At 43.4% G+C, this 25,392-nt stretch overlaps 1 protein-coding gene across 2 annotated transcripts in view; it reads left to right on the top strand.

Annotated features, from left to right (window-relative positions):
- Nucleotides 1-25,392, top strand: part of LOC126354674 (CYFIP-related Rac1 interactor B) — a 423,392-nt gene that overhangs the window by 262,945 nt on the left and 135,055 nt on the right. The gene's annotated exons all lie outside the window — the stretch shown is intronic.

The following is a 25,392-nucleotide window of genomic DNA, read 5'->3' as shown; positions in this document are numbered from 1 at the left end:
TGTGAACCTCGTATACGCCAGTGGGGAAGCGCTCTCTCACTTGAGGCATTCGCTGTGATCCCGTAGCGTGTCTCGTGGCCCCCTGGAGTCGGAGGGCGTACAGCTGGCGGAACCGAGGCGGCTGCCGGCCGGAGCGACGCATCTGGTATCTACACGCAGTTCCGGCGCAATGATGCGTAAGCCGAATGGAATGTCGGCGTGTTTATTTTCTCACTGCTTGCTTGCGCTTCATTTTTTATGCGGCGTTTGTTGATATCAGGCGCCTGCGGACTGCTGCGCCCATCACGGTGGTCTCACATGTTGCTGTGACGGCGACAACGTGTAACAGTGCTAGCGCCCGTTCTAAAAGACCTATACCACAACTAGCGGTAGACGTTAACGCCTCACTATCACGACGTGGGCAACCGGCGGTTCGCGGGCCCGTGCAGGTCCGCGTTCGGTTTCAGCCAGGCCCGCGGAAGATGTTCGTGTGTATGTGTGTTGCGAGAGAGACAGAGGTACTCGTATTTTATTCATTAAGTGACCCACAAACGACCTAAGCCTGTGCGATCAGTCATCATAAGTATTTTTGCACGAATATTTAAAAATGCTTACAAATAGTTTTTCTTTGAAAGAGTAAACCGCCGTTTCCCAGTGTATTACTATATTTTCTGTAGTATCTAAATTTCAGCTCTTATGCCATTATCACACATAGTGCTAAAATTTGTTAGATCATTATTATGTCATATCTGTTAAAGCAGTCCAAAGCACAACTGCCCTAACAGATATGACACAATACCGATGTAAAAACTTTTAGCATTGTACTTCATAATGGCATGTTGTTGTTGTTGTGGTCTTCAGTCCACAGGCAGGTTGATGGAGCTCTCCATGCTACTCTATCCTGTGGAAGCTGCTTCATCGCCCAGAACGTACTGCAGCCTACAACCTTCTGAATCTGCTTAGTGTATTCATCTCTTGGTCTCCCTCCACGATTTTTACCCTCCACGCTGCCCTCCAATACTAAACTGGTGATCCCTTGATGCCTCAGAACGTGTCCTACCAACCAATCCCTTCTTATAGCCAAGTTGTGCCACAAATTTCTCTTCTCCCTAATTCTATTCAGTGCCTACTCATTAGTTATGTGATCTACCCATCTAATCTTCAGCATTATTCTGTAGCACCACATTTCGGTAGCTTCTATTCTCTTCTTGTCCAAACTATTTACCGGCCATGTTTCACTTCCATACATGGGTACACTCCATACAAAAGCAAAGAAGGGAAAGGAGAAAGGTGAGAGGAGTACATAGGCGGTCTATACAAGGGCGATGTACTTGAGGACAATATTATGGAAATGGAAGAGGACATAGATGAAGATGAAATGGGAGATACGATACTGCGTGAAGAGTTTGACAGAGCACTGAAAGACCTAAGTCAAAACAAGGCCCCGGGAGAAGACAACATTCCATTAGAACTACTGACAACCTTGGGAGAGACAGTCCTGACAAAACTATACCATCTGGTGAGCAAAATGTATGACACAATCGAAATACCCTCAGACTTCAAGAAGAATATAATAATTCCAATCCCAAAGAAAGGAGGTGTTGACAGATGTGAAAATTACCGAACTATCAGTTTAATAACTCACGACTGCAAAATACTAACGCGAATTCTTTACAGACGAATGGTAAAACTAGTAGAAGCCGACCTCGGGAAAGATCAGTTTGGATTCCGTAGAAATATTGGCACACGTGAGGCAATACTGACCCTGCGACTTATCTTAGAGAATAGATTAAGGAAAGGCAAATCTACGCTTCTAGCATTTGTAGATTTAGAGAAAGCTTTCGACAATGTTGACTGGAATACTCTGATAATGGCTTAAAAGCAGAAATCTAGATAGTACAGAAAGTAATTATAGTAATACTCTGTCAATAAATATTGCATGACTGTGGCTCAACACCAATGAAAAGTTCCTACTAATGGTGTTTTTGGATATTAACTCACTAAATTCCAAACAATCGAATTAGCTGCTTGCAGCAAAAATCGGCGAGTTGCTGGTAATTGCTTCTCGAGTGAAGCTGCATATCTCATTGTCGTATTTTTCTTTTCTGTCATTTCTCGTAATGGCAATAATTAATAATTCTTTACCGTTGTCGATGCATTACAACATTGCAACTGTTGAAATTGAAGGTATTTTATAATAGGTTAGTTGCAACCAGTTGTTCTTATAGGCGTTCATTTTTTCAGGCGAAAATTTTCAAGATACCAAGCAATCCGTCTCCAGATGATAACATTTATTGACATGTCGTGAACAATGTTTCTTTACATCTACATCTAGCACGTGGGAAAAATTAACTCCTAAATATTTCTTCATTATGGAATAACTGTCCCTGTGTAGGACAGATGCCGTAAAATCGTTTGAGAAAGATTACGTGGCGTGCGCCTCGGGTCTTTCATCGCCGACTGGCCGATAGGTGCCCGTCCACTGTCGGCCTCTCCTTCTGAACAAACGAAAGAACTCGCTCAGAAGTTTGGAAGAAAACTGCTCACTGCGCATCGGCCACCGTATCCTGCGCGGACTTCTACTGAGTTCCCTCTGCAGTCCCCAGAAACCTTTAATAGGAACTGTGAAACACTATGTGGTGTTGACCGCCACGAATATAATTTCCTCTGCTTCTTGTGGTTCCTGGCGCTGGTAACCGCGCAGTTGAGCGCTCCACAAACCAAACATCATCATCATCTTGTGGTTCCTTGTGAGGTTGCTGGCATGCAAATTAGGTAGTTGGTTCGCTTCCCACTTCTGGCATATTTGCGGTATTACTGTGGCTTACGTAGCCGAAGATTCCTTCTGCGTCATCCTTTACTAAACCGCTGTTGGCGTACAGAAGATACGCATGGTGCCCAAAATTCTCCCTCAAACTGCCCCAAAGGAATACGAGCAATCAGTTTGGACTCAGATGAGGCTTTTTTTTTTTTAATGAAAACATTTAGCTTCACCAGAAGAGCACTTTCAACATATAGCGTGGTTCAAAAAGAAAGAACAGATTTCATTTGTTTATTGCAGACAGACTGTGAAGGATAGTAACACACTGCGCACGTCACTGGATAGAGGAAGAGTCAATGTTTTATGTTCGCACATACATTATACCACACACTCAACATGTGCTCCATGCGTTGCTCGAAAACATCGAAACTGTAGTCCATTTCACTCCACACAAGAATTGACAGCTCCAGAAATTCGACTTCCAGCTCTTGAAGAGTAGCCGCCATAGGTGGGACAAAGACTCTGTTCCTTATGTACACCCACAGAAAAAAAATGCGAAATGTAAGGTCTCGTGACCTAGGACGCCAAAAGCGATGAACAAGATTTTGTTCTCCACCTCTTCCAGTCCGCCGTTATGGGTTGGTGTCAAGGTAACCTTAAAGTGAAAGTCATGCTTAAAAAAGTAAACCATTAGAATCTTCGTGAAGATGACGAAACAACTAGTTCTGTAGCATGTCCAAGGTATGACATTCCTGTCACAGTTTCCCCCTTAAGAAAGAAAGGTCCATGAACTTTGTGGACAGAAACGAACAAAATACATTGTTTCGGCGAGTCTCTTTCATGTTCGACGACGACGCAAGTGTTTTGTGACCCGCAAATTCTTATATTACGTTGGTTTACTTTACGCGATATATGAAACGCCGATTCGCCGGGAATATGTGTGGTTCGGGAAAAGTGCCCTCTGCCAAATCCTGGAGAATGGAGATGCAAAATTCGTACGTTCTGTTATGTTCGCCGGGACGTAATTGCTGCAGTAATTGCATCTTTTAAGGCTTCATATACAGGCGTTGTTTCAGAACACGCTACACTGTTGTTTGAGGAATTTGAACATCCTGGTCTCCCCATGTTGTTGATTTCCGAAGGCTCCGTGGGAACGCATCTCGGATACGCTCGACGTTTTCATCAGAAGTGCATGGGCGACCTGTGCTCCTCCCTTTGCATATGCAACTACCTTCCGTGAATTTTGTATGCCATCCATAAAACTGCTTGTGCAGAGGCGGCCTCTTGCTATATCGAAGGCACAATGCACGTTGCACTTGAACAATGGATTGACTTTGCGCAGATTCTAACAAACAAAATGATTTCTCTCGCGGTATAGTCGCCATGTTAGCCGGCTGGTGTGATCGAGCGGTTTTAGGCGCTTCAGTCTGGAACCGCGCGACCGCTACGGTCGCAGGTTCGAATCCTGCCTCGGCCATGGACGTCTGTGATGTCCTTAGGTTAGTTAGGATTAAGTAGTTCTAAGTTCTAGGGGACTGATGACCTCAGATGTTAAGTCCCATAGTGTTCAGAGCCATTTGAACCATTTGAACCAAGTCGCCATGCTGCTACCAACAAACAACAGCGCAGCTGTGTCAAAAGTATGAACAGTGGCATGCGCTAAGTGTTTCTATCTTTTATAGTCCGCCTATCATAAACCACTGAAATGTGTTGTTTCTTTCTTAATCACCCGGTATTCCTTCCTACCCACAAGATAACTTCAACAAAAGTTCTACTACTATTTTGCTCTTTGTTCCTTTGTTCTCTGGGTGTGCCACCTTGACATAGGTGTAACTTCCACTGTACCACAACGCGATACTTTGGAACGGGAAGGGAAAGGCGAGGTGAATTGTAGCGGAAAGAATGCGCCGTGTTACAGTACACATGCAGCTGATGTAGAACACTTGCGGCTGACGGTGGGCTCTGCGAGGTGTCTCTTACGGCGTGTGGCTGCGGAGGAAGGAACGCGAGATTGTGGAAGAAACGGGAGATACCAGTTCACGCTCCAGATCTCCCAACGAGTCCGATTTCACACGGCGACAGAGGGCAATTTTCGTTGCACAGCACGGTACAGTGTACGCATGTAATTGATATAGGGAATTAAGGAAGATACAGGTTTAACTTCTGGTTGACGACGAGGTCATTAGAGATCGATCACAGCCGGCCGCGGTGGCCGAGCAGTTCTAGGCGCTTCAGTCCGGAACCGCGTGACTGCTACGATCGCAGATTCGAATCCTGCCTCGGGCATGGATGTGTGTGATGTCCTTAGGTTAGGTATAAGTAGTTCTAAGTTCTAGGGGAGTGATGACCTCAGATGTTAAGTCCCATAGTGCTCAGAGCCGTTTGAACCACTTGATCGCCAAGTTTAGATAGGGGAAAAATACGGAACGACTTCGACCATCTGGTTTTGCGAAGGAACCTTCCTAGCATTTGCCTTAAAGTAAGGAAAGTACGGAAATGTAGATGGCAGGACGGGGATTCGAACTTTCGTCCTTCCTTACGCAAGTCTACAGTCTTAGCTATTGCGCTCTTTCGAAAAGAATGTATGTTTCACTGATTTCACTGATTTTCTTTATGCTGGAATCTTATACTCATTTAAACTAGAATGATGGCTCTAGACAAATGTCAGAAGATGAAACCATAAAAATTACCATCAGAACTTCAATGCAGATGTAAACAGAAAACCGGGAAATGGCAGATAATGTAGAAACCCTTGCGAGAGACGGAAATTAAGTTAAATCATCAGGGAATACAGCCAAGATATTGTCCAACGACACAAGGCCATGCCCCTAATGAACTCGTCGTCGAGGTGACGACAAAGAAACAAGTGCAGCAATAACAAACATGAGGTCGTTGACATCAGTTGCAGTGAGAAGCACAGGGGTTAAACATAAATAATTTATTAATCAAAGTAAACGTGCACATACACATACATACGCAGACACAAAGTGGTGTTCTCATTAGAAAAAGGAACAATAGGATATCCTTATCAGTGAACTACCTTCGCTAGTGTTCAAAAGTGGAGCTTAAAACGGGAAAAGAAGAAGGTGGAAAAGGAAGAAGTGAGCGACATCATTGTAATTGACCGACTGATTTTGTTCAGATAATTGCGCTCCCTGCAATAACGATGCAATCCAAACACAACGAAGAGTAATGCGATGGATTGCAAAAGGTGTCAGACTTGTTTGCAGTTTCGTTGTGAGCAGAGATTGTCCACAATAAAGTTAGGAGTGGCAAGTCGAACATTGATATGATCTCATCTAAAGAAAAATTAACACATTTTTAATTGAAAGTTACAAATTTTGCAATTTCTTCATTTATATAGTATATAAACTTTCACTTACATATCTTACCTTTCTAAATTACCAAAACTGTAATTGTAGTCGGAAAGAATAATAAAGTGTTCCAAGTTAGGATTTGAGTGGGGTCGTCCCTTCGAGGTCGTTAGAGGCTGAGTAGTTGCCCAAAATGGACTGCGGTGGAGAGAGAGATCAACCGCGGCATTTTTGAAGGAAGCACCACGCCGTTCGCATGAGCTGATTTAGGGAATCCAGGGTCGTTGGGCAGATACAGGATGCTGATTTAACACAGTCTCAACCCGTATCTCCTCGTTCTGTGCAACCTACCGTTGCATCGCTATTATCATTCACACCTTCTTGGACGCCGTACATAGTCTGGCCCCCAAAGGTCAGACCTAGGTAAACACTGGCAGTATTTCGTATTTCTTTTACCCAGACAAACAAATACCAACGACCTTGCCGCAGTGGTAACAGCGGTCCCCGTCAAATCAGCGAAGTTAAGCGCTCTCGGGCTGGTATAGTACTTGGATGGGTGGCCATCCAGTCTGCCGAGCGCTATTGGCAAGTGGGGTACACTTGGCCCTTGCGAGGCAAACTGAGGAGCTGCTTCATTGAGAAGTGGTGGCTACGGTCTCGTGAACTTACAACGGCCGGGAGAGCGGTGTGCCGACCACATGCCCCTCCATATCCGCATCCAGTGACGCCTGAGGGCTGAGGATGATACGGCGGCCGATCTGTACCGTTGGGTCTTCTAAGGCCTGTTCGGACGGAGTTTTAGTTTTTTAGTTGTAGACACACAAATAAGAAACAAGAAAGACGTCGTAGCACCGCTTGCGCGATGGAGTTGTGATCGAGAAGAAACTAGGAGAACAAGCGACTGGTACAAGGTGCGGATGATTTCCGTGTTCAGGAAGGATCGTCGATCTGATGCACATCATTATGTGCCTAAATCGCCGACACCATTCTTCTGTGGAATTACGGAACATGTTTTATGCTCACGCAGTATGACTTTTTTGGAGAAAAGCAGCCTCGTCTATAAAGATCAATATGAATTCTGTACACAAGAGATCTTGCGAAACTCACCCCGTCCTGTACATCCTTGAGATGTAGAGTGCCGCAAACAAGGGCGTCCAGCTTGATGCTGTGTTGCTTGAGTTCCGGGAATTGGGTACTGTTTCCCAGCGTCGTATAGTGAACAAAATAAGAGCTTATCGAGTTTCGAACCAAATTTGTGATTGAATTTAGGACTAGGGTTGCCATCCGTCACGATGTATCAGTACCATCATCATTATGGACCTTCTTGTTCCAAAATCGCGATAAGACCCACTTTTGCTCAGGTTTTGCAAAATACTGTTTCGAGCTAGGCTCTGGTACTGTAGTAACGCCATCTCTTAGCGTAACAGCCTCAGTTAGTTGTGCTTGTGTCAACAAGTCTATGTTGATAAGGTCGTCTCACAGATGGCGTTGCATGTTGCGTAAATCCTACATCTAGCGCCGAGAAAATATCAGACTTTTCTAGTAACACGGGGGGCTGGAACTATTTAAGCAGCGCCAAGCAGAGGAATTGGGCAGTTCCCATTTCAATAGCGATCTGATAAGACAGTTCTTTCTAAGCGTAACACGAACAACGAGCGCAAGTTAATAATGTTTGAAATGTTTACTGCGGGTATATAGGGCGTGAAATGTATACTGACGTGTACTACGAAGACTAAAGCGTTACTGTCGACTGTTTACCGTCTAATAAACTTATCATAGCTTACAAAAATGCCCAAGGATGGAAAGAGAAAGTGTAACTTTTCGGATGATTACATAAAAGACTGGTCTTTTGTCCAGAGAAGACGTACGGATCAGGAAGCATTGTTTGAGATTTTTAGCTGTTTCATCTCAGTAACTCAGTCAGGTAAGGCAGATGTGAGACATCACATTTCTTCGAAGACTCATACAAACAGATTCGCAGTAGGATCGACATTAAACCTATTTCTGCATTCATGATTAAAGAAGATACCCATGAAGAATTGCTCGTTGTTGCTGCAGAACTAACAAGAGCTTATAAAATTGTCAAACACCATCAGTGTTTCAGTACTCTTGACCATGCCGTAAAACTGAATGCTACAAGGTATCCTGACTCCGAAGTCGCCGCAATCTACAGCCAGCACCAAAGCTACAATTATTGTTAAAAATATTCTCGCATCAGATTCCGTATCCGAATGCATAAAACAATTGCAAGAAGTTTCACTGTACGACACTGGCAAGGACGCATCGAACCACAAGGCTGAAAAGATATTTATTTAATTGTTCAACGCTCTACTGACATTGACGGAATCCAGCAGGAGCTACTGAAGTTTAATTCATTGAATAATGACACATCTGAGACAATCGCAGAGTTTTGTCTAGACACTTTAAGACAACTGCAAATTCCATTAGATAAATTAATCGTTTTTTCTGGAGACAAAACCATTACCAAATTCGGGGTGGGGGGGGGGGGGGGGGTGCGTCATCGAGGTGGCCAGCGCAATGTTTTTCACCAAATTAAAGAAGAATTAGGAAAAAATGTAGAAGGTGGATGCCCTGCCCATATTCTCCAAAACACTACAACAGGCGCCGCTGAAGTCTTAACTGTCAACATTGAAACATGAAAATATTTAATTATTTTTCAATACATAAGGTAAAGACAGAGAACCTGAAAGAGTTCTGCTTCATTCAAAAGCAAGATGGCTGCCGTCAACGCCCGCAGGTGAGAGAATTCTTTAGCTTTGCAGACCATAAAAAAAATTTATGACGCCGAAGACAGGCCACTTAAAATAATTTCAGATTCTTTCAGTTGTCCAATCAGTGAAACTTTCTACATGTTTCTGCAGTCAAACTTGGCTCTGTTTGAAAAACATAAAAAAGCGTGAAGAAGAATAAAGTTTAGATAATTGAAATAAGAAATATGTTAATCGACACCCAAAGATGTCTGAATGAAAGGGAGATTGCTAATTTTATTGGCAATCAAACCAACATGAACAAATTAAATAATGGGAACCCTAGCCAAGAAATAATTAATACGATTTCGAAATCTGAAGAAGAGACAATAGCTTTCTGTAACATAGCATGTGGTTACTTAAGAGACTTGGGCTATTCCTTTGAATAAATATCAAGTATCTCATTGAATGACGCTATCTCAAACCCAAGATTTGGTGATGATTGAAAACACTATTATATACCTGACAAAAAATGATGTGATGATTTCAGGTGGCAGTTGTTTTCAGGAATATATGTATCTGAACAGCTTTGTAGAAAGTACGCGTGATACGGAAGAATGAAGACCAAACACCCCGTGGAAGAAAGGTGGATTTACTTTCTTAAGGAAACCGAAAATCCTGAACGCAAATACCAATTTTTAAAACTATGCGAGCATTTATTTTTTATTTCCGCACACAACGCCACTGTGGAAAGAGTAATTTTGCTGTTGACGACCCACTGGACTGATGAAAAAAATCGACTGCTCCTAGGGACTGTGGAATCAATCATACAGTGCCAGTTTAACTACAAGCTGATTTGCATGGAGTTTTATAAATACGTAAAATGGAAAAAAGACTTGCTCAAAAAGGTGAAAAAGTCTGTTGCACCAACTACTTATGTCGAACAAATTCCATGTGATTGGGTTCTAAATAAAAGGTAATTGTATTAAACAAACTTTTCGCTTTATTTCAGTACCCCATCCCAGGGTGTCCCGAAGAATTCCCAGCTAGATATGGCAACCCTGTAGCATGGCTGCCAACTAATACGGATTGTCCTTAATTTTTAAGGATTTATCACGGAGTTAACGGGAAGTTACTAAAAAATTACAGAAATAAACATTTTGGAGTTCCATTTTTAGAACAGTACGCAATCAACGTGTCTGCGAATAATTTCTTTAGTACAGTTTACTAAAATTTCCTTTACACTAAGTTCGAAACGTGTTCTGCAGCATTGTGCGCAACACTGCTCGCGGCTGGTACTGGACTGCAGAAGTTCGCAAAATGTTGTCCACATCTTGGCAACACACAACCAGTATTCCACAGCTGTGTCGGTACAGATGAACGGAACATTGTTCCTGACCTACTACCACGCAGCGCTATTTTTGTTTTGCAGTAGTGTTTCATGTTGACTTCAAGTGTGCTCCTTTACGAAGCAAACCTTACGATTTTGTCACTCTCTTATAGACAAAGGAATGCCTCTGGAATATTCGAAGTCATAGTTATAAAGGTATTAAGCAGTAGCATGACCTCCTAAAAAAATATTTTAAATTGCTGTGTTGCTTCGTACCAGCAGTAGTCTACCATTTCTCAGTACAACAGCAACAACAACAACAACGGAATTCGTTATCTGCCTGGAAAAATTTGTCTTCTACAATTTACGTCAGCTGCCGACCTACTAAAGAGCGGTGACGACAAAAAAGGACGCTTTCTATGAGTCGCAAATGAATGTATGTAGGTGGCAGCAGATATTAGTAAACGTGGATGTGGCAGGGGGATCATCAACTGTAGATTCCCCCCCCCCCCCCCCAAAGCACATTCATTGAAAGTGCGAGTGACACTGAGGCTAAAGAAGTTTTCTTTATTTAAAATGATAATTTGGGTTAATCACCTTGAGTAATTTTTGAGAGCATTTCTCGTGGAGGACAGCGGTTTTTTTTTAGTATTTTAAAATGAACGCAAGTAGTCTTGTCCTTAAATAAGCCTTAATTTTGTGATTACCCGTTTCGACTAGTTTTTGACAATTTTCAGAGCTCATACTGTGATGGTAGGTGGCGGCGGTGAATGGAACAGGTGTTACGACTCCACATGATGAGCAGTTGACGTTCATGGAGCCTTTGGTCAAATTCTGACAGAAACCGGTAACCACAAAATAAAGGCTTTTTTGCGGTCGATGCTGTTTGTGTTCATTTTAAATCATCTTGAGGTTGAAACACTTCTGTCCGTGTTTACTTACAAATAGATTTGCTCTTGGAGAGGATCCACCTTGAGCAAAACACAATTTTTTTTCCTTTCCCCTGATACGTTTTGCTGAAAATTCAATATCATCAGTGGGTTTTTGTTATCTTCTATAAAACAGGAAAAAAGCTTCTTACTACTTGCACAATATAAATTTGAGTTTTAAGGCAGTATTTATATATTTAAAGAAAACACAAGATTTTACATAATTTTGGTGGCCGAACGGTTCTAGGCGCTACAGTCTGGAACCGCGCGACTGCTACAATCGCAGGTTCGAATCCTGCCTCGGGAATGGATGTGTGTGATGTCCTTAGGTTAGTTCGGTTGAAGTAGTTCTAAGTTCTAGGGGACTGATGACCACAGCAGTTAAGTCCCATAGTGCTCAGAGCCATATGAACCATTTTACATAATTTTACATAATTTATCATTTAAGGCAGTTGTTTTGCTTCACAGCTTGTCATCAGACACCATACAGAACTTAATGTAGAACAGTTATTCTCTTGGAAAATTTATGACTGGGCATGTTGTGGTTGAGCCAACCATTAACTAACACTATTTGGAAGATGGTGTGTGTGTGTGTGTGTGCGCGCGTGTGTGCGTGTGCATCTTCACTATGAGGACTACATTAAATTACATAAAACCCAGGAAGTCTACAGCATGTCGTAACAAGGTACATAAACAAAATTTTGTTAGTTTTTCAAATATTTAAATACTACAGAATTGTTAAGGCTTTCGTGGCCACTTGTTGACAAAGTGCCTATTGACTTCTGTTTCGTGTTCTTCGGCCGACGTTTGTCTGATGATTTTACTGTTGCGCCATCACGAGTGGCTGGAATTGTCAAAGCTACACCCCCCCATTGTAACGGAGCCAAACACTCAGCGAAGACAAATCAGAAAAAAATAATGTCTGGTACTGCCTTTCGGCCGTACATTCCCAGAGTGATGGACGGCATCTGGCGTATATTCTGCAAATACGGCCTAAGGACGATTTTCAAACCGACAAAGAAGATCAAAGAACGTCTTATATTGGCAAAGGACAGAAGGAACCCACTTGCAATGTCGGGAATATACCGCATACCGTGCACACGAGGAAAAGTTTATGTCGGAATAACTGGACGATCGGTCAACACCAGGATCAAAGAACATAAGAGACACTGCAGGTTGGGGCAGGTGGAGAAATCGGCCGTGGCAGAGCACGCGCTGTGTGAGACAGACCACGTATTAAAATTCGCCGACACGGAAGTTCTGGCTGTAGAGAAACACTATCACACCAGCTTGTTCAGAGAAGCTATAGAAATACAAAAACACGGGAATAGCTTCAGCAAGAAAGAGGAAAACTCTAAGGTAAACGGATTCGGGCTTCCCGAGCTGCAGCGAACGACCGTCGCAGGTAGCAAGAGGAGAACCGCATCGGAAATGACTGCGGAGAAGCCCTCGGACGTTGGCGCGCCAGGTACATACAGTCTGCGGCCGCGAGCTCGGCTCCTGTGCATCACCGCCAATTGAAGATGAAGCTCTGACAATGCCAGCCACTCCTGCTGGCGAAACATCAGTAAAATTGTCAGACAAACGTTGGCCGAAGCTTCCGAAACGTAAGTATTTAAATGCTGTCTTAAAAATTTTCCCTGTTTTATAGAAGGTAACAAAAACCTCACTGATTATTCTGAAACTTCAGCGAAATTCGTCTGAGGAAAAAAAATAAAACCCGTGTTTTTCTTAAGGCGGACTCTCTCCAACAATAAATCCATTTGGATTAATGTTAATGTGAAAATAATAATAAATATTTGATCAGTTGAATATATCGCCTTTATTCAGAGCTGGAAAATTTTTGAAATATAGTGCTTAAAGACTTAAATCAGGTTTCTGATTTTTAAAATTTTGTGGGGGGCATAACCCCTTCCATATTTACTACGTGATTACTCTATGCTATAGTAGGCGAATGGTATAGTAAGCGAAAGAAGATCCCTGACAGCTGGTAGCACTGCCGGCTGCTTTGAACTGCGAAGGGCAAACGGCTGCAAGCGAAAACAGTAGTCGTCTGTCAGATGCGACAAAACTGAGACGTTGTCATGGACACGTACACAAAATCGCGTCACGTGATTGCTTTGCGGTAGGCACGCGTAAGCAGCTGCTCCAGCCATCTGCAACTGTCAGTGATGAAGTTTCGCCAACTCTACTACAGCACAAGAATTCAAGACGTTTCCACGGGGCAGTATCGACAAACGTAAAGGTAATTTCTGGAGTAATCCAAGGAAGTGTTTACAGTACATGTAAATGATCTAGTGGATAACTTCTTAAGTTGTACGAGGTTGTTCGCGGAAGTTTTTGTTGTATGTAGGAAGCTTACGGAAGAAGGGCATGGTGAAATGCAGGAAGTGTTTTATAAAACCTATTTTCGATCGACTCTTGAGTATTGTTGTCACTCATAAGGTTGGATTAATAGAGCGTTACGGAAGCGCTCAATTAACTTCATTGGTTGACGATACAATAGAGGCACTGTGCATCGCGTGGCGGTTTACTGTTGCTATTCGGAGAACGTGCGTTCCGAAAAGAGTAAAGAAATGCAATGCCCTGTTCCTTCGGACGTGCTGCTATGTCGTATTTATTCGCAAACACCAGGCCCTCGACTCTCAGTAATTAAACCCTTCCTGTACGGGAGTATACGTAATGTACGAGTGCAGTTTGTGACACACGGACGACGACACATGGAGTTTGGGGCTGACCGTGATTCGTGCACGGATAGCCGAAGCGGTTAAGGCGGCCGCTCGTGTAAAGCGGAAAATCCGTGTTTGAGTCCCGGTCCGGCACAATTTTTCATTGTCATTCCAATATACAGCAGGCAGTGGTTCATCTACATCTACGTGATTACTCAGCTATTCACAATAAAGAGCCTGGCAGAGGATTCAATGAACCACCTTCAAGCTGTCTCTCTACCGTTCCACTCTCGAACGGCACGCGGGAAAAACGAGCACTTAAATTTTTCTGTGCAAGCCCTGATTTCTCTTAATTTATCGTGATGATCATTTCTCCCTATGTAGGTGGGTGGCAACAGAATGTTTTCACAATCGGACGAGAAAACTGGTGATTGAAATTTCATGAGAAGATCCCGTCGCAACGAAAAACGCCTTTGTTTTAATGATTGCCACTCCATTTTACGTATCATGTCTGTGACGCTATCTTCCTATTTCGCGGTAATACAAAACGAGCTGCCCTTCTTTGTACTTTTTCGATTTCATCCGTCAGTCCCACCTGATGTGGATCGCACACCTCACAGTAATACTCCAGAACAGGGCGGACAAGCGTGGTGTAAGCAGTCTCTTTAGTAGACTTGTTGCACCTTCTAAGTGTTCTGCCAATGAATCGCAGTCTTTGCTTTGCTCTACCCGTAATATTGTCTATGTGATTGTTCCAATCTAGGTCATTTGTAATTGTAACCCCTAAGTATTTAGCTGAATTTACAGCCTTCACATTTGTGTGACTTATCGCGTAATCGAAATTTAGCTGATTTCTTTTAGTACTCATGTGAATAACTTCACACTTTTCCTTATTCAGGGTCAACTGCCACTTTTTGCACCATACGGATATCTTATCTAAATCATTTTACAAGTCTTTTGTCATCTAATGACTTAACAAGACGGTAAATGACAGCATCATCTGCAAACAATCTAAGACGACCACTAAGATTGTCTCCTATGTCGTTAATGTAGATCAGGAACAATAGAGGGCCTATAACACTTCCTGGGGAACGCCGGATATTACTTCTGTTTTACTCGATGACTTTCCGTCTGTTACTACGAACTGTGACCTTTCCGACAGGAAATCACGAATCCAGTCGCACAACTGAGGCGATACTCTGTAGACACGCAGTTTGGTTGGAAGACGCTTGTGAGGAGCGGTGTCGAAAGCCTTCTGGAAATCTAAAATATGGAATCAATTTGACACCCCCTGTCGATAGCACTTATTACTTCATGAGTATAAAGATCTAGTTGTGTTTCACAAGAACGATATTTTTTGGATCAGTGCTGACTATGTGTCAATAAATCGTTTTGGTTCAAATGGCTCTGAGCACTATTAGATTTAACAGCTGAAGCCATTAGTCCCCTAGAACTTAGAACTACTTAAACCTAACTAACCTAAGGACATCACACACATCCATGCCCGAGGGAGGATTCGAACCTGCGACCGTAGCGGTCACGCGGTTCCAGACTCTAGCGCCTAGAACCGCTTGGCTGCAATAAATCATTTTCTTCTAGGTACTTCATAATGTTCGAATACAGTATATGTTTCAAAACCCTACTGAAAATCGATGTTAGTGATATAGGCCTGTAATTCAGCGGATTACTCCTACTTTCCTTTTTGGATATTGGTGTGACTTGAGCAATTTTCCTGTGTTCCGAGTAGAGCGAGGCGACATATTAGTTGCTACGAAACGATCGCGACGAGAAAATCAGAGAAATAAGAACCCATAAGGAGATTTATCGACAGGCTTTCTCCTCACGCACAATTTCCCACTGAGACAGCGAAATAGGGGTAGAAGGTAGTGAGAAGAGAAGAACATCCCACCATACGCCGTAAAGTGGGTTGTAGATGTGTGGACTTTTTTTTTCCAAATTTTGTAACCTACGTAACCCGCTTTCTGACACTTTTGAGTGGGTGTTTTATGACTAACTATCTCTGGTATTAGCGCTACAGAAGTGGTTTATACATGCATGGAAACAATCTGTTTATTCTGCTACTTTGCAAACTATATATGAAAAGTCAGCCTCTTAGCCTCTCTGGTTTTTGCCAGAGAGTTGCCCGTCCCTAGCCACGTGGAGGCGGGCCGCTACTACTAGAAGAAACCACTCCATTGTGCTACTCCTTTATTACCCCCACCACCATACTGAACTAACTACAACTACTAGCTACTAAAACTCATGACTTAAAAACGTCATATTTACATATTTACAATTGCGCATTAGATCTGAAGCGCATTTACCCTCTCCCAAGGTAGGCTCGCTGGGCCTCCTTTGAGATTTTATTCACTAACTTTGCGAAATTTCTAAATAATTCGTCATTCGTTAGTATAACATTTATGTCTCTTGTCTGGAGAAGCTGTCTCTCAACTAAGACAGCCTGTTCATATATTGGACACTCAAACACTGTGTGTTCTGGCGATCCTATGTGGGCACAACAGTCACATTCCGGTGTTGGCCTTTTACCTATTTTATGAAGGTACGTGGGGTAGTGGCCGTGGCCTGTGAGGAAGTGGACTAGGCCCTGTGAGGGCTTCATTATCTTGTTCCTTAGTCTTTCCCTTACTGTGGGTAGAAACCAATGGACTCTACGGCCTGTACTGGACCCATTCCATTCGTCCTGCCAAATGTCGAGCATTTTATCTCGGATGGATTTAACGCTAGCCAGAGGAGTGCCCATTATATTTTCCACCATGTCAATATTTTGTTTGCGCAGCCAGTAGGAGGCTGCGTGCTGTCTTATTAACAGGTCTAGTGGACATAGACCCATAATCACCAACAGTGCATCTGTTGGACTTGTGTTGAATGCACCAATGCATCTCAACAGAACATTCCTCTGTATTCGCCGGACAGCAGCCGCAGGCTTCACCAGAGCTAGCCTGTGGGCCCACACACTGGATGCGTGCCCTACTACAGGTGCCAATATACTGTTATGGTAAATGTTTATTGCCTTTGACGGCAGATGAAACCTTCTTTGTCCTATCGATATTATCTTGTTGAACAGGGCTAAGGACTTTGTCGCTATTTGTTCAATATGCGGAATGAAGCTCCAATTTTCATCTAGATATACCCCTAGGTAACGGGCATATCTCTGTCGCGACACCGCCTGGCCATTAATTCTGACTGTTGGGTCCCTATTTAACTTGCCTTTTAAGAGCGTATTGTGTGGACTGTAGTCGGTGGCAGGAGGAGGAAGAGGGCCCCACGCGCGGTGCAGCAGGCTCGCCAGGCGTGAGCGGTGCAGCGCTGCGGCGCGCCGAGCCGAGGCAGGAAAGGTCACTTAGCGGCAATTAGCACGCCGCACGCCTCAATTACCGGCCGTCGGCAGCCACGGCGGCGGCGGAGGCAGCGGGACCCCCGCGCCTTCCTGCCCCACTGGCCCTTTTATAAGGGCACTCGAGCACCTGCCGCCGCATTCGTCCCGTGGCGATACAGCCCAGCTGTGTGACCCTCCTGGCCTCTCTCTATGGCCAGCCTACTGAACTCACCGCCCCTTCACTGATCTTACAGAATGTTTCAGGAAGAAACAAACTTACATTAAAAGGCTCTACCGTCGACCATTCTGACAGAATAATATCTATTTGAAATGGCACTGTGTAGTGATCTGTGCCGGCGTATTTTACACAGAGTACGTGTTTCTTGACTTTGCGCAAGGGCGTTTGATACAGTTCAAAAATGGTTCAAATGGCTCCGAGCACTATGGGACTTAACTGCTGAGGTCATCAGTACCCTAGAACTTAGAATTACTTAAACCTAACTAACCTAAAGACATCACACAGATTCATCCCCGAGGCAGGATTCGAACCTGCGACCGTAGCAGTCGCATGGTTCCGGACTGAAGCGCCTAGAACCGCATGGACACCGAGGCCGGCAGATACAGTTCCCCACAGTCGTTTAATGAACAAAGTAAGAGCATATGGACTATGAGACCAATTGTGTGATTGGATTGAAGAGTTCCTAGGTAACGGAACACAGCATGTCATTCTCCATGGAGAGAAGTCTTCCGAAGTAAGAGATTTCTGGTGTGACACAGGGGAGTGTCGTAGGACCGTTGCTATTCACAATAGCCCATATATAAAAGTCCCTGTGGATAATATCGGAAGTTCACTGAGGCTTCTTGCGGATGATGCTGTAGTATATCGAGAGGTTGTAACAATGCAAAATTGTACTGAAATGCAGGAGGATCTGCAACGAATTGACGCATGGTGCAGGGAATGTGCTGCGAATACACAGAATGAAAGATCCTTTATCATCTAGCTACAATATAGCAGGTCAGCAAATGGAAGCAGTTAATTCCATAAATTATCTGGGGGTAGGCATTAAGACTGATCTAAAATGGAATGACCATGTAAAATTAATCATCGGTAAAGCACATGCCAGACTGAGATTGATTGGAAGAATCCTAAGGAAATGCAGTCCGAAAACAAAGAAAGTAGGTTACAGTACGCTTCTTCGCCCACTGCTTGAATACTGCTCACCGGTGTTGGATCCGTACCAGATAGGGTTGATAGAAGAGATAAAGAAGATCCAACGGAGAGCAGCGCGTTTCGCTACAGGATCATTTAGTAATCGCGAAAGCGTTACGGAGATGATAGATAAACTCCAGTGGAAGACTCTGCAAGAGAGACGCTCAGTAGCTCGGTACGGGCTTTTGTTGAAGTTTCGAGAACATACCTTCACCGAGGATTCAAGCAGTATATTGCTCCCTCCTACGTATATCTCGCGAAGAGACCATGAGGATAAAATCAGAGAGATTAGAGCCGACACAGAGGCATACCGACAATCTTCCTTTCCACGAACAATACGAGACTGGAATAGAAGGGAGAACCGATAGAGGTATGCAAGGTACCCTCCGCCACACACCGTCAGATGGCTTGTGGAGTATGGACGTAGATGTAGACGAAAATGGCATTGTACAGGGTGCCCGATTGATCTCGGCCTCCCCAAACTACTTTTTCTTCACAAGCAAGATAAAATATATGTCAAGCAAATATTGTTTAGGTACTAGGGGCCGCGCGGCGTAGCCCCACGGTCTAGCCCCCTTGCCACGGTTCGCGAGCTCTACCAACTTCTTCTTCTTTTTTTTAATCTCATTTTGCTCTATATTGGTCGACGAATTTGTTCATGGCGGACGTCCGATGACAGCAATTCAGGTTCTTCATTGATCCGTTCACTCAGTCTTTTATTACAGAGGGTAGCTAACCCTGTGACCGAGCACGCTGAGCTACCGTGCCGGCTCCCAACTGAGCTACGCAAGCACGACTCACGACCCGTCCTCACAGCTTCACTTCTGCCAGTATCTCGTCCCCTACCTTCCAAACTTCACAGAAGCTCTCCTGCGAAACTTTCAGAACTAGCATTCCTGGAAGAAAGGATATTGCGGAGATATGGCTTAGCACACAGTTTTAATCTGCCAGGAAGTTTCATATCAGCGCACACTCCGCTGCAGAGTGAAAATCTCAATCTGGAAACATTCCCCAGGCTGTGGCTAAACCATGTCTCCGCAGTATCCTTTCTTTCTGGAGTGCTAGTTCTGCAAGTTTCACAGGAGAGCTTCTGTGAAGTTTGGAAGATAGGAGAGGAGATACTGGCAGAAGTGAAGCTGTGAGGACGGGCCGTGAGTCGTGCTTGGGAAGCTGAGTCAGTAGAGCACTTGCCCGCGAAAGGCAAAGGTTCCAAGTTCGACTCTCGGTCCGGCACACTGTTTTAATATGCTAAGCAGTACTATACCTCTTTTATTCTGTAATACACTTACTCTCCTCTAGACCTGAAGCGTTAGGACAAGACGAGACAACTTTCGTCGGGAAAGTGGGTTCTTGGGACTCTGTAGAATTCCTCTGCTTGGGTAGCATTATTCCCACATTCAATCACAACAAAAGAAAAATAATTGCGATGATTTTTTTAACCAATGAGTGAATTTACTGTACACATCCTGTCGTTTAAAACTACTGCGTTACTGCAGTACATGTACCAGTACTGTAAAGAAGGAAACATTACTGAAGTTACATTAACAGTGTAAGTGTAGACCAGATGTGTCTAGAATTCAAAGAAAAGGTAGAAATTGAGAGATCTATAAAAAATAAATTAACAGATGACAGAGTTGATCCCCCATGGTACGCAAAACAGGTAAGAACACTGTTATAGAAACAACGAAAAAACCATGCAAAATTTACGTAAACTCAAAACCAAGATCGGCGATCTTTTACAGGCGCTTGAAATTTAGCGCGGACTTCAATGCGAGATGCTTATAACAGTTTCCACAATGAAACGTTGTCTCGAAACCTAGCAGAAAATCCAAAGAGTTTCTGGTTGTATGTGAAGTATGTTAGCGGCAAGAAACAACCAATGCCTTCTATGCGCGATAGCAATGGAGATACTATCGAAGATAGTACTGCCAAAGCAGAGTTACCAAACGTAGCCTTCCGAAATGCCTTCACGAAAGAAGACGAAGTAAATATTCCAGAATTCGAATCGAGAACAGCTGCCAACTTGAGTAACGTAGAAGTAAATATCCTCGGCGTTGTGAAGCAACTTATAATAAAAGCAAGTCTTCTGGTCCAGACTGTATACCAATTAGGTTCCTTTCGGCGTATGCTGATATATTAGCTCCATACTTAACAATTATATGCAACCGTTCGCTCGACGAAAGATCCGTACCCAAGGACTGGAAAGTCGCACGGATCACACCAATATTCAACAAAGGTAGTAGGAGTAATCCACTAAATTACAGGCCCATATCGTTAAAGTCGATATGAAGCAGGATTTGGGAAAATATATTGTACTGAAACATTATGAATTACCTCGAAGAAAACTGTCTATTGACACACAGTCAACATGGGTTTAGTAAACATAGTTCCTGTGAAACACAACTACCTCTTTTCTCACACGAAGTGTTGTGTGCTATTGACAAGGGATTTCATATTGATTTCGTATTTCTAGATTTCCAGAAGGCTTTTGACACTGTACCACACAGGCGGCATGTAGGGAAATTGCCTGCATATGGAATATCGTCTCAGTTATGTTGGATTTGTGATTTCCTGTCAGAGAGGTCACAGTTCACAATAACTGACGTAAAGTCATCGAGTAAAACAGAAGTGATTTCTGGCGTTCCCCAAGGTAGTGCTATAGGCCCTTTGCTGTTCCTTATTTATTTCAACGATCTGTGAGACAATCTGAGCAGCCGTCTTCGGTTGTTTGCAGATGACGCTGTCGTTTATCGACTAGTAAAGTCATCAGAAGGTCAAAAAAATTGCCAAACGATTTAGAAAAGATATCTGTATGATTCGAAAATTGGGAATTGGCCGTAAATATCTAAAAGTGTGAGGTAATCCACCTGAGTGCTAAAAGGAATCCGTTAAACTTCGGTTACACGAAAAAACAGACAAATCTACAGGGCATTACTTCGACTAAATAACTATGAATTACAATTACGAACAACTTGAGATGAAAGTAACACACAGAAGATGTGGAGGAGGCGAAGACTGTGTTTTATTGGCAGAACACGTAGAAGACACAACAGATCTACCAGAGAGACTGCAAATACTACTCTTGTCCGTCCTCTTTTGGAACACTGCTGCGCGGTGGGGGATCCTTACTAGAGAGTATCAACGGAGTACACCGTGAAAGTTCAAAGAAGGGCAGCACGTTTTGTAGTATCGAGAAATAGGGGAGAGTGTGTCACGGACATGATACAGGATTTGGGGTGGACATCATTAAAGCGAAGATTGTTCTGGTTGCGGCGGGATCTTCTCATGAAATTTCAATCACCAACTTTCTCCTCCGAATATGAAAATATTTTGTTCACGCTGACCTACGTAGGGAGAAACGATCGCCATAATAAAATAAGGGAAATTACAGCTCGGGCGGAAAGATATAAGTGTTCCTTTTTTTCCGCGCGGTATTCGAAAGTGGATCAACAGAGAATTATTGTGTAGATAGTTCAATGAACCCTTTGCCAGGCACTTAAGTGTGATTTGCAGAGTAACCATGTAGATGTAGATGCTAACTTACATTCTCCGTAGATGAGTGGCATTTCTGCCTTCTCTTCGTTAGTGTACATTGTACTCATACAAACCTCCAGCAAAGACGATTAAGTGAGTAACCGTTGTGTATTTTCCCTATGTTTCCATTTGTTTACCAACAAACCCAACGAGTGGACGAGTTGTGTTACCCCAAGCACGAATACTGTGTGCTAGAACAGCAGAGTCATTCACTTTTGTGTAATGTTTCTAATACCGTCATTTTTATGTGAATGAGACACTGTGATAGTTTTTTTGATCAGGCCTTGAGAAGAGGAAGTGGTTTACCGAATAAAAAGTTTAGGGCGCTATTTAAACAAGACGTACTGCTGTACATAACTTCGGAATGAATAAAGTTACAACAAAAGATTTTGGTTAATGTCCTCTGATAACTAACAATATTTGCTTGATATATTTTTTATTTTGCTTCTGGACAAGAAGTTATTTAGGATGGTCAAGATAAATGGTATACCCTGCATATACAAGACTAACTGTTGAGGTAGGCAACCAGGGTGTGTAAGTCATCTTCCTGTAGTTTTGTGATTGGCTGCTTCTTCCACAGTGGCACTAGAAATACTGTAATTATCAAGCAGAGGAGGCAACAGCGCAACACAGAGCGAATGCTACTCTACTATTCAGACTAAGACAGTTCTGGCAGAATTGGAAATTTTAGGTCTCTTGACTGCACTGTTGCCATACTACGACTAATTTGTACGTATCAGAAAGGTGGATGTACGTACACGGTGATACAACACCGTTAACATTTGAAAATTCAACAGATTAAGTAGTAGAGAGGCGAAAACTGACACGTGCTTGAAATGACAAGGCGACTAAAAAAAATGGTTCACATGGCTCTAAGCACTATGGGAGTTAACATCTGACGTCATCAGTCCCCCAGACTTAGAACTACTTAAACCTAACTAATCTAGGGACATCACATACATCCATGCCCGAGGCAGGATTCGAACCTGCGACCGTAGCAACCGCGCGGTTCCATACTGAAGCGCCTAGAACCGCTCGGCCACAGCGGCCGGCTGACAAGACGACTGTTGAAGCAAAAAAACGAGCACAACATGACGAACAGATGGCACTTCATAAGATGCATAATGAATAATTAGCATAAAAATTGATTTTTAGCAAAGATGATGTTCTTTATAATAAATGCTCAACATGTCGACCGTCATTCAGCAACGATACATGTAGTCGAGGGACAATGTTATGGACAGCATACCAGTAGGTACGCTGAGAAATTACCGCCGGATATTGTCTTTAGGGTCCATAATGAGGCCGGACAATCGCAGTAGACTTGTGACGTCAGTTAGCCCTACAATCAATAACCACACGGTTTGACTTCTGGGGACCTAGGAGGCCAAGCATGACGGCAGTGGTGATTCAGCGTGCGATCTTCACCAAGCGAATTGCACAAGAGTTCTTTCACACTGGCAGCAATATGGGGTGCAGCGCCATCCTTCACAATAATCGTACCCTCCAGCAGGCGTCTGTTAGCCACACTAGGGAAGAGGGATAACGTATCAGCGTACCTCGCATCCTCTTGCTTGAAATGACAAGGCGACTACTGAAACCAAGAAAGAGCACAAAATGGTCAACAGATGGCGCTTTTTACGATACAAAAAGAATAATTAGAATAACTGACGTGTTGATGTCCAGCGCCATCTGTTGGTAGGTGCCCGCAGCTCGTGGTCGTGCGGTAGCGTTCTCGTTTCCCGGCGCCCAGGTTCACGGGTTCGATTGTCGGCGGGGTAAGGGATTTTCTCTGCCTCGTGATGGCTGGGTGTTGTGTGTTGTCCTTAGGTTAGTTAGGTTTAAGTAGTTCTAAGTTCTAGGGGACTGATGACCATAGATGTTAAGTCCCATAGTGCTCAGAGCCATTTGTTGGTCGGTTTTTTCACGTGTCATTTCAGGCGTATGCGTCAAGTGTTATTTCTTTACCTACATTATTCCGTGAACTAGTGCATTTGCAAATGTTCATGGACTTTTGGCTCACCCTGTATGTATGTGTGTATGTTCCACATCTTCTGCTAAACCACTGGATAGATTTTCAAACGAACTTGGTACACATATCACTTACTCTGTGCCGAGAACCACGGTGAGGGTAAGAACCACCTACCTCTCAGTGGAGTTGGCGTGGGTGTGAAAAAGTGGTGCACCTCACGACTCGCAGACAGCCAAACTTCAATCATCTAACATTCGAAAACGAGAGAACTTGGTGACTTGCACCCAACTTTGCGCCTAGTTTCACTCTCCCCTACTAACTCACTCTTGTACTTCAAATACGCGGAAGTAAGAAGCTGACAGTTTGCTCCTTTTGGGCCGTTGTAATCTGTAAAAGAAAAGAAACGGAAGAGCAGCGTGTTGCGTAGCGTTGTTGTTGTTGCTGTCGTTGTTGTTGTTGTTGTTGTCGTCGTTGTCGTGGTCCTCAGTCCTAAGACTGGTTTGATGCCGCTCTCCATGACACTTTGTCCTGCGCAAGCTTCTTCATTTCACACACACACACACACACACACACACACACACACAGGGAGAGAGAGAGAGAGAGAGAGAGAGAGAGAGAGAGAGAGAGAGAGAGAGAGAGAGAGAGAATTATGAAACAAAAAATTTGAGCGCTTACTATATTTTCGCTGTTTATGCAGCACAACTGACACGTCAGACATGACCTTTCAATTTATTACTTCGTCACCACTAACTCTATTTGCTACTCATTTTGCGAACAGAATTTAAATATACCATTCAATCTACTTGCAAAAATATATCATTATATGACACGTATTTTAGGACGGAGCCAACGAGATACACGAACGGGCCCTGTGGCGTGCGTCACAGCACGTGAAATCTCGTACAGTTTTACGAGTTACAGCAGTCGTCTCCGGCGGGGAGTAGCTGCATGTTTAAATACAATGACGCTCTCGATAACACATAATAGCGCTAAGCACTTCTACGAGTATCTTTCCCATTGAGATACTGATTTCCCGCCTGGTCTCTGACGTAGCCGAGCGTTGGCGATGTACGTCGCGCAAGGCAACTAGACACGTCACAAGTTATTTGTGGGGACCGAATTTCCTTTTCCCTGTTCTGGAATTATGACTTCATAAACAGTGAGATGCGTGAAAAACTGCTGCATCATTCACGAATTTTTAATTTATTACTTTTTTACTACTAACTCGTAACACATTTTAGAAACAGTTTCCACATACACGAGTAGCACTGGATGTACCGACAGAATTATGTCATTACACTATACATAATTCAGGAGATAAGTCACCATAAACGTAGAGCTGCATGAAAACGAAATTGCAGTACGAAATTCGCTAGGATTGAGATGAAATCTATGCGCAAATATGTGTGAAACATGAAAAATTTATGTGACACGAATGTATGCAGGCGAAGACATGGGTAAAAATCTGCTCCTGAACTCCTGGATCGATTTCAACCAAAATTGGTAGGCATATTTCTTACTAACAGCAAAGAAATACTGTGGGGGTAAGATCCTGCAATCTCCTATTGGGGAGGCGGTGACAAGTTGTACTTCAAGTACGCCGAAGTAAGAAGCTGACAGTTTGCTCCTTTTGGACCGTTGTAATCTGT

This window comes from Schistocerca gregaria, chromosome 3 (assembly GCF_023897955.1).
Source record: "Schistocerca gregaria isolate iqSchGreg1 chromosome 3, iqSchGreg1.2, whole genome shotgun sequence".
Taxonomy (NCBI): domain Eukaryota; kingdom Metazoa; phylum Arthropoda; class Insecta; order Orthoptera; family Acrididae; genus Schistocerca; species Schistocerca gregaria.
The sequence above is the reverse complement of the archived record's forward strand: the minus strand, read 5'-3'. Positions and strand labels throughout refer to the sequence as shown.